The 11,018-nt window shown below is 38.3% G+C and overlaps 1 pseudogene; it reads left to right on the plus strand.

The window, feature by feature from the left end:
• Positions 1 to 2,233: 2,233 nt before the first annotated feature.
• Positions 2,234 to 7,888, plus strand: LOC143589485 (uncharacterized; annotated as a pseudogene).
• The last annotated feature ends 3,130 nt before the right edge of the window (positions 7,889 to 11,018 follow it).

Raw genomic sequence — 11,018 nt, forward strand, 5'->3', positions numbered from 1 at the left:
TCTCAATCACTCAGTGTCACCTGAAGGAATGAGCGAAGCCGGGAACAATCCCGCACAAGGGCGGGAGGGGGAATACTCCCGCCCAAATAATCCAGTCCGTACGATACGGGAAGATCTTCTGTACTGTACCTGACGAGGTATGGGAAAAAGATCTGACTAAAGATACGACAGCTTATTGACAACAGTATGGCGAGCAGCATGCTCCTGTACTGTGTCACTATTAGCCGCTGCCTACTCACCAACTACTGCCATACCACGTGCGTAGCCGGCAGTTGGTGGAAAAGGAATAGTACACAGCAGGCCTGGTCACTATCAGCCGCTGCCTACCCACCAACTACCAGCAGGGCACGTGCGTAGGCCACTGTTGGTGGAACAGGAACACTGTTGCAGCCGGCCACACCTCCTTGTAAACCTACCTTCGGCTATAAATACCACAAATGGTATGACCATCTGATCTGAACATATCTTATCTTATATCATCATATTATACCTGATATCTGCTCTAGCAATCTCTTAATATACATTTATATTTAAAGAGCAATCTAGTCTGATTCTCACGCCGGAGGGTGGTCACAAGGAGGAACCCCCCCTTCTCAGTGACAAGCTCACGGTGTCTGTTTTGCAGGTTATCAGAAGAACCATCTTCTCAGGGTCTAACCCCTCGTGGGAAACAGCTATCTAACCCCCAGGTTACCAGTAATCTGCCCGGGGTCCGGTTAGTGTTTCTTCAGTTTTGGTTTCGTATTCAACGGGTAATGGACCGAGACCCCGAGAATGATGAAGTTGACGGAGCTTCACTATCAAACTATTAGCAGAATAGAGTCCGATATAAAAAATAAGATTTAGCAGAGCCAGAAAAGAAGCTTGAGTTCCGGTGACTTCACGGCGGTGCAATGCTTCATTGTGGTGGTGGCTTCTCTTTTTTCTTCTTTTCTTAAACATTTACAATGGTAGAAGCACATTTAGCTTAGCACACATGATTTCACAATGTTTCAACAAGTGATTTCATTGTGGCCGCTCTATCTTTTAATCAAGTAAGCTTAATTATTTTTTGGTAATGAGGATGAAAACAAATTTTGTTTGTTTAAAAAGATGATAAAGGTTTGAATGTAAAGAAAGTTTTATTTTAAGGCAATAAAGAAAGTAGTTATTATCCTTATGGGGAATCTGGAATGCATGCTCCTGTACAGATTATAGCTCAAGTTTCAAAAAACATAATAAATCACATTTAACCCGCTTTTCAAGTCCGCTGCAATTTAACATGAGTCATCTCGGTTTTTCGGGTTTAACCCGGATTTGAATGTTTAGGACCGATGACCCGACCCGAAACCGAAAATAATAAACTTTGAGGACCGAAATACAACAAGGAACTGTAGGGTCGGTTCGGGTTTGGGTATTTTAGGGTTGGTTTTCTCGGGTTTTTCGGCCCGGACCTAAATATGCTCACCCCTACTTCCAATCATTATTTTTTTTATTAAAATCAAAATAAATAAACTCATCCTACTAATCAATGGCCATCTTCTTCCCCCGCATCTTCCCTCACCCGACGCTGTTGGAAGTGCCTCCATTCCAAAGCGCCGCGGGGGGCTGGTTTTCCTCGACGCTTTGGAGCTTTTTGGGAGCCCAAAGCACCCCACTACGCTCCGGGGGGGGGGGGGTGGTTGATAGCGCGCACACGCGCACACACACACACACACATATACCATTTACAAGTATAATTCAAGTAAAATGTATGTATGCATGTATGTTTTAGGCAATTCAGTCGAACATCATTCAACACTATACCTTGTGTTGTAAAAATTGCTAGGTTCAGTGGGATAAGTACTAGCGATTAATTGGATAAGAATTCATATATAATTTTTAAAATATGCATATATACACCAAAATTTATATGAAAAATTTCCAGTTTTAAACGATTTTGACAAAATAACGATTAATCGGTGGGGACACCGACCAACGTTTTATCAAGGATTAATGAGCGCCTAGACGAGGTTTTATAACCATGATTATACCCCTATTGCAGCCATGACATTTTAAAACTAATCTCATACCCGAGCATGCTATCGAAGTTTCCTAATGATGTCCAACTGAGTAGCCTTTGTGTGTAAGTGTAACCCTAATTTTCTGAAACTTTTGGGGTGGATTTGCATATTATGATCCGACCCATATTGACACGCCCTACCCGAACATCATTCTTCTCCTTCGACAACAAACCGCTCTCCACACCAACAACACAACCAGCTCTCGATTGAAGAAAGAAAGAAAGCAAATGGAAGATAATAATAATATTAATAATAATAATGGAGTTGATTCCATCAACGAACAACGAATCTATGCTCCTCTTCTTAATCCAACAACCATCCCGTCCGGTGACCAGACCGTCTGGGCGGACGTTTCCTCTCTTCTCGTATCCGCTTCTAATGGTAATAATATTAATAATCTCTTCCTTTATTTTGAAACACGAAAGTATTAGGTTTATATATGTTAGGTCAGTCACCGATGATGATTGATTGATACGCGTGCGTATATAACTGTCATGTGTGTTGTTAGGTTAAATTCATTCACTAATTGTATCTGTTTTTATTAGGTCTGGCAATTGTATTATACTATTTGTGACTTGTGAAATTGGTTTAAACTCTTTGCATGATGCACATTCACATTTGACAGACACTTATTGAACAATTTAAATTACCTTTAAAATCCTCCCAATGTATGCATCTACAGATCTGCAAGACGGTGAGCTCATTTGCGGAGACAATTTTAATCTTTTTGCAGCCATGTCTGCTTTGGAGGTAATCATCTTATCATTTGATCATTTCATGTTTTCAATATTTTGTTATTTAAGATTTTGGAATTACATTTCAATCTTGTCTTTTTTATAAATTTTGGCACTAATTAGATAATATTAAATGTTATATAATAGCTTTTGTTTATTTCATATGAATAATAGTATTATTTTTCTAATACATAATATATTTTATAATTTTTAATCAAGTGCACTATTTTCTTAGGCCCTCACCTTTTTTGCGCTTTGCGCCTAGGCTCCAGGTGAGGTCTATGAGTCTTGAGTGCGACTAGCGCCTTTGATAACTATGGATTTGCTGAGTTTTTCCTCTTGGTTTGCGATGTATTTACTTTAATCTGTTTTTATTAGATAATGGACCCAAAGATGGACTCAGGCATTGTTTGTAAATATTATTCGGTTGATGAGGCCATTGAGGATGATGCTGCACCAGTCCCCTTGAGTATGAATAAAACTGTAGATGTTCATTGTATAATTGATGTCATGGATCACCTGCTTGCATGTGAGGTACTTTCAGTATTTATGCTTTTATTACTGCAGGCTTTATCATGGATTCTAATGAATAATAATATTTGATCGACAGGCAACTTGGCACAAGGGTCATTCGTTGGCACAAACTATTTTTTCTTGCATCTATCTTTTGAGACCTGATAGAACATCATCACATGCATTGCTGAGTTCTTACTGCACAGTTGTTCGTGCAACATGCAATGCGGTTATTTCAGTCGTTTCCGACACACGCACACATGAGGTAGAGCATATTGATATGCTATGTTGTATTATGTTAAGCACAAAGTATTAAGCGTTTATCTCTTGTAATAGGAAGAGGATCTGTTTACTATTACATCCGGGCTACCATTGAAAAAAGACGGTGATGAAAAATGTTTATCTATACTAAATGTTCTAGAAGAACGGTTACTCGCCAGTTACATGCTTGCAAATCCCCGTCACATAGGAAGAGATCAATAGAAGGTGTTTTATACTTTATATTTCTTTTGCTTTATAAAATGTTACATAAATGAACGAGTATTTTTTTATATTGCAGACATAGAGCCGTTACAAACAAATCTTGATTTGGAAGAAGGATATTGCAAATCTGTGTTATGTCGTTTGCGTTTTCGTAAGGTCTTACCCTGTGTTTTATTTTCATACTTTAGAACTTAATCATTGGTTTTTAGTAACGTTAACTCGATTTTTTATCTGATGTCAGCATTTTTATCATGTTTTGGTATGTTTGAGGCGAGCACAAGGAAGGGGTTTGGATTTAGCAAGAAAGCATATAGCTTCGTGCTTAACGGAGCTCAATAACATCCTCAAAACAGAAGGTTTTCTTAGGTCAAACCGTAAATACGGAATGTGTGAGAATGCAACAGAAGATATTACAACAGCCTCTGGTTGTCAACCGATTGGGTTTGATTCAACTTTAAACACTAGATTATCTGCTCCAACACCACCCCGTGCAATCAAACTTCTTAGCTGGAAGAAGGTAAAAACTAACACTTACGCAATTATAAATTAATTAGCTTTTTTTACAGATGAGTTAATACTTTACTAACTGTTTATAGGCCGTCGAATATTTTGAAAAGCTGCTTCGTGATCTAGATGTTGTTTGTTCACATCCTACAGACTCGTCTTTTGAAGGTGTTTTGCGTTTCGTTGTTGAGTTTCAGAAGTTGCAACCTGATTTGGTTGCTAGATCTCATTTACAGGTGGATTTAAGTAATCAAAGAAGAATATTTTATGCTTTTCTTTTTAGTTCTCACACCTCAAACTAATAAACAGCTTCTGCTAGTTCAAGATGGGAAATTTTATGGGCGTGATTCTATGTTTACTGTGATTTGTAAAGCAGCTGCAGTACCCGAAATGACAAAGAATCTTGACATACAAAAAAATGAATCTTTTGTGCATCTTGGTCAGGTGAAAATCTTTATATTTACAAAAAAATGTGATCTTTTGTTATCTGTTTAACTTAATTATCCTAACGAATGGTTATTATAACTTTGCATGCTAAAGTTGTCAATAACTTTACTTAAAATCTTGTGTACAAATGCTGCGTGGCAAAGGCGCCAACTTGGCAAAGTCTTACAAGACTGGCGTATCTTACACATGCAGGTATGCATTATTTATTTTTCTTTTTTTGTAAGTTGCTTTATGTGGTAAATAGTTGTCTTTTTGGTTCAATAGCTAGAGCTTGCTCTTAGAAAGGAGTTTGAAGAAAACCCAATCACTTCAATCGATGAGGTATGCACTATCTGTTGATTTTCTTGGTAACCATAGGAACCTGTTAGGAGAAGTAGCGGACGTTAAATTCGAACCTGAGGAAAATCGGGCCCTTATAGGGTTGTAAACGGACCGAATCGAACTGAACGAGGCATTGTTCATGTTTGTTTTTTAAGCTTTTATCGGACAAACGAACGGTTCACGAGCTCATAAACTAACAAAATTTTTTGTTCTTGTTCGTTTGTTAAGGAAATGATTTTGTTCATGTTTGTGTTTGTTTGTTAATTTCATAAACGGGCAAACATAAAACGAACACAAACTTACAAATGAACATGAACAAACACAAAGAACATTAAAGTTTGAAAATTAAAAATTAACATTCTGAAGAAGTTTAAAATAACTGAACATAAACAAAGCGGACATGAACGTTAACAAACACGACCTCAGACATGGTCGTTCAGTTAACTAATTGAACGAAATTTCTTGTTCATGTTCGTTTGGTTCTTAAATGCATGTCAATGAACTTCCCGCTGAACACGCTGAGAGTTCAGTTCATTTACAACCCTAGGCGCTAACCACTGTGTCATCCCTTGTAGATTAAAAATTTGTTTACGACAGTTGAATCCAAAGTACCCTTTTTTTGGTCACTGGACTTATTGTTTTTACATACATATATATTTTGCAGAACTTATTCTTGAAGATGTATAAACACATACTTAATTGGATCGAGGAACAAACATATTGGATAGCTTTTCGTTTCCTCATCTTAGGTTTTGAACTGGAACTTTATTCTCCCAGTGAGTACTGCATGGTGTATTGGTACATATACATTATCCTCATCAAACTTGCTGAAAAAATGCATCTAAGAATGACCACAAACAGTGAAACTGGTGAGTATACCTTCAATTTATCATTTTCACTTTCCCTTTGTTAACAAATTTACTCATTAGTAACATGTTATTAATGCCAGGTAAGCGGAAGGGAAAGAAGAAAAAGGACTCCATGAAGGATGTGTCAAAGGATCCATCTATCCCACCTGGCGTTTTGTTACTTCATTGCCATATATATCTTGCTGAAGGGTTGACATTGGTAATATTATATTACTTTTGCAAGAAATTAGCAAACTTCTATCGCCTAAATTGTTTACTTTTTTTTTGTAGATGATTGCTGCTTTAAGAAATGAGTATGGTGTTTTTCAGTGTCGGGGACCGTTTAATACTGAGCAAGAGGTAACTCAATCTTTTGAATGCTTATAAGTTTACTGCAAATTAGTATTTGTAATTTAATTATTGGTTTTTTAATTAATAAACAGAGATTCATTCAGCATTTTGAGCACCTACAGAAAGCTTGCATTCCTGATCATGTTTCATACTATTCGTTCAGAGACTACACTGATAATGCACAATTTGATGTAAGTATTACATGTTAAATGCAATGTTTATTGCTTACATGGCAAGATGAGCTTGATTGGGTAAAGGTCAAAACGGGTTCAGGCTCAAACTCATTATTTTTAGTATGGTTCAGCAGGTTGCTGGTTTGGATGGGGTTGGTCTGCAAACACATTCTCGTAACTTAACTTTCTTTCTAAACAACGATTACATTAATTATCAATCGTGTCGGTTGGCTGGTAGACACATATATTCGTTTAACCCATCTTTATAAACGAATCAGTTGTAAACAGGTTAACCAATTGTAAGTAGATAAGTAGATTGTACTCAAGTTGTAAACATGTTAAATGTGTCATAAATGGGTCGGTTGGTTGTAATTAGTGGGTTCAACAGGTCGTAAATGTTGGTGGTTGAGCTGTTCAAATAAACGGGTCGACATGTTCAATTAAATGGGTTTAAAACAGATAACATGGGCACATAAAATCGTGTAATCCGAACACGACCTGTTTAACTCGGTAATTCTAAACGAGTTAAGTTTTAAGCGGGTAAACTAGTTGCAAATGGATTGTACTAATGTAACGTGTCATAAATGGGTTGTAATTAATGGGTTAAATGGGTCGTAAACGCTGGTTGGTTGACCTGTTTAAATAAATGGGTCAACATAATTATATGAGTTAGTTAAGTCAACCCGAACACGACTGCAAACACATTTTTGTAACCTCTTCTAAATAGTTAACAAGCTAGTTGTCGTTTTATAAGTACAAAAACAATATTATTGCAGTAATAATCTAACTCTTTGAATAAAAATGATTGATTCAGACACTTGTTATGTGTAACTACTTTAAAGAAGCCCAAAGGATTGCAAAGGAGTTAAGAAGTAGTTTCTCAAACGACACAAACAAGCTAGTCGAGCTTCGGCATTTGGAGCAAGTTGCAGAACACAACGGTATCGACCTTAATCTTGTAAGTCGGCTAGGATCACTCGACCCATCACTAATGGTTTCTTTCGAATTCAACCATCATTCTCACTTTGCAACTGCTGTTGTCAAGAGATCCTGATTTTTTTTTTGTTTTTTGTTTTCAAATTTAATTATTCTTATTATTTGGTCATTTAGCTGTGTTCTAGGTTTGCAAATAGCGTTTCGCAACGTTTTGTCGGTATTGTTCCATAAAGGATATAGCTTTCATAATTTTTGTGTAACGCCAGTTGCGTGTAATATAGACTTGGTTTACAGGGATATTTTGGTAGTTTGTAACTGTAATAAGTTATTATTTGTCAACACGTTATTTTGTACCTCAATAGGGTTGAATTTAAAAGTTGAAACCACATTGATGATATTCTGATCTTGTATTGTACTATGTAATTTCCAACCACATAATTCCTATTCAGATATGCTGTTGGCATCAATGATTAGGTGTCTTTGGACAACAAATCTTCAGCATGTCAATTGCATAATATAATAACGGGTAAATAAAGTAATGCATGTGCATCATAAAAAAAGGTGCAATGTTTTTTTTAATCATAATTATCATCTTTTGGTTGTTAGTCTCAACTAACGAATTGACTGATAATGATCCTACTTTTTTACCCATGGTCCGCGACTAATGGAATTCAACGTCGTGAGTTGTAGGTAGATGTGCACAAATCGGGTATTTTGAAAACCCGGAACCAGGTAGGAACTTGGTATTTTTTTAGTCGGGTACAAACTGGACCCGGTTAGAGGTGCACAAAAAAACCGGTTCTGGAACCGAACCGGTGTACCCGACCCGGAACCGGTTTCGGTTCGTACCCGGTGGTCCTAATACCCGGTTTGGACTCAACTTTCCTCTCTTCCTAAAATGAATAATTCCCTTCTAAGGCGAGACCTTGAGCATCACATTGTCACCAATGCTTATCAGCATAGGACTTTTGACGATCTTGAGCAGCTTTCATTCTTGCTTTGATCTGATCAAACTTTGAAGAGGTTTATTGCACAACTTCCAAACTTCCATAGCCTTGTTCCCATAGCCTCATGGAACTTCTTCCAGAATCTTGAAGTGAAACGAGTATCTCTATTGGACACGGTCGATAATGGCACTCCATGCTTAGCCACAAATCCTTTATGAACACATTTGCCAATACCTCTGACGAGATGGCTTCTCGTATAGGCAGAAAGTGAGCACTTTTCGTCAAACGGTCCACACCCAGATGGTATCATGATGTTTAGCTGTACGGGGTAGCTTAGTTATGAAATCCATGTTGATGTGTTCTCATTTTCATTCAGGTATCTCCAAAGGCTGCATCTTCCCATAAGGTTTGTGGTGTTTAGCCTTGACTTGCAAACATGTTAAGCACTTACTAACATAATCCACTACATAATTCTTCATACCCGACCACCGGTAGTCTCTCTTTAGATCTTGATACATCTTGGTTTAGGGTGCTCTGGTCGGTTGGCATCACATAGCTTCTAGTTGGTCGGTTGTATCCCTATCAACCATGAATCGAGTATCTCGAATTATGAGCTTCATCTAAGATTCGACCTCTGCGATTTCCATGACGTTCCACATACGGTCAAACTTAATCTTAATACCATGAGTGTTTTCCATCAGCTCGTCTTGCTGTTTGACAATTCGTTCCTTCTTCATTAGCCATTCATCTGCAAGCATCTCAGACTGCGCCTTGACGATTTCTCCAAACATGCCTGAGTTAACAATTAACTTATACGACATCACTGTTGCAATGACTTCCTCATTTTTATGGCTTAGCGCGTCAGCGACCACATTAGCCTTACCAGGATGGTATTTGATATCACAGTCATAGTCCTTAATCAAATCTAACCACCTTCTCTGTCTCATGTTCAGCTCTTTATGCTCAAAGAAATATTTTGAGCTCTTATGATTTGTGTATATAGTACACTTAGTACCATACAGATAATGTCTCCATATCTTAAGAGCATACACTACTGCTGCTAGCTCTATATCATGGGTCGGATAAGTACTCTCGTGAACTTTCAACTGCCTGGACGCATAAGCTATCACTTTTCCTCGTTGCATTAACACGCAACCTAACTCACGATGCGAGGCATCAGTACAAACAACCAAATCCCCATCACCATCGGGTAGAGAAAGGATTGGAGCTTGTGTGAGTCTTTTATTCAATTCCTCAAAAGTTACTTCCTGAAACTTACCCCAACTGTATACTACGGTCTTTCGGGTAATTCCGGTCAACGGTGCGGCTATCTTAGAGAAACCTTCAATTAATCTCCTATAATAGCCAGCCAACCCTAAGAAACTTCGTATATCAGTCGGGTTTTGCGGAGTATTCTAGTTTGTTATCGCCTCAATCTTAGCTGGGTCCACGGTAATCCCTTCAGGATTTATCACGTGCCCAAGAAACTACACTTCTCGCAACCAAAATGGACATTTTGAAAACTTAGCATACAACTTCTCTTCCTTCAAAATCTCCAATACTTCTCTTATTTTCTTAGCATGATTAGACTCGCTCTTTGAATAAATCAATATATCATCAATAAACACGATAACTGACTTGTCTAACATTGGCCGGCACACCATATTCATCATGTCCATAAATGTTGTGGGAGCATTTGTTAGACCGAATGACAACACGAGAAACTCGTAGTGTCCATACCACGTTCGAAACGCTCTTTTAGGGATGTCTGCCTCTTTCACCTTCAGCTGATGATAGCCCGATCTAAGGTCTATTCGTGAGATCCAGCTCGAACCTTGTAGTTGATTGAACAAATCATGAATCTGTGGCAACAGATATCTTTTGTTCACCGTAAGTTTGTTCAACTCATGATAGTCTATGCACATTCTCATACTCCCATCCTTCTTCTTTACAAACAACACCGGTGCACCTCACGGGGAAACACTCGGTCTTATGAAACCTTTATCGAGGAGTTCTTGTAGTTGGGACATCAATTCCTTCATCTCGGATGGCGCCGGGTGGTAAGGTGCTTTCGCTACGGGCTGTGCTCCTGGTATTAATTCTATCTGGAATTCTATCTCACGCTCCGGTGGCAACCCCGAAAGGTCCTTAGGGAACACTTCAGGATAATCGCGCACTACGTCAACATCCTTCATTTCTTTCGTCTTAGCCTTAGCTTTGACAACATACGCCAAGTAGGCACCACACCCTCGTCTTAACAATCCTTTGGCTTTCATCATCGAAATGACATTAAGCCCTGAACTTTCTTTATCACCATAAACCGTCACCGTACCACCATCCAAGGATCTTAACCTTATCCATCTACTCTTACACACTATCTGAGCCTCAAACTCAGATAGCTAATCCATTCCCAAAACCACATCGAACCTTCCTAAGGTCATAACATACAGGGTAACATGGAACTCATGTCCCTCAAAATCTATCTTATAATCCTTAACCATTCTCGATATTCTAACTGAGGTCTCACTCGCGGTTTCTACTTTAAAAGTTTCAGGCACACGACAACATTTCATCTTTGCTAATTTACTAAATGTCGTAGCTACAAAACTTCTGTTCGCACCTGAATCAAACAATACTGAAGCAGAAATACCGTTCACTAAAAACGTACCTGTCACATCATCAGGAATCTGTCTGGTTTGTTCCTGAGTTAACATGAAGG

Source organism: Bidens hawaiensis, unplaced genomic scaffold, assembly GCF_021521415.1.
Source record: "Bidens hawaiensis isolate Kalapana, Puna unplaced genomic scaffold, B.hawaiensis_p1.1 tig00037587_1, whole genome shotgun sequence".
NCBI lineage: Eukaryota > Viridiplantae > Streptophyta > Magnoliopsida > Asterales > Asteraceae > Bidens > Bidens hawaiensis.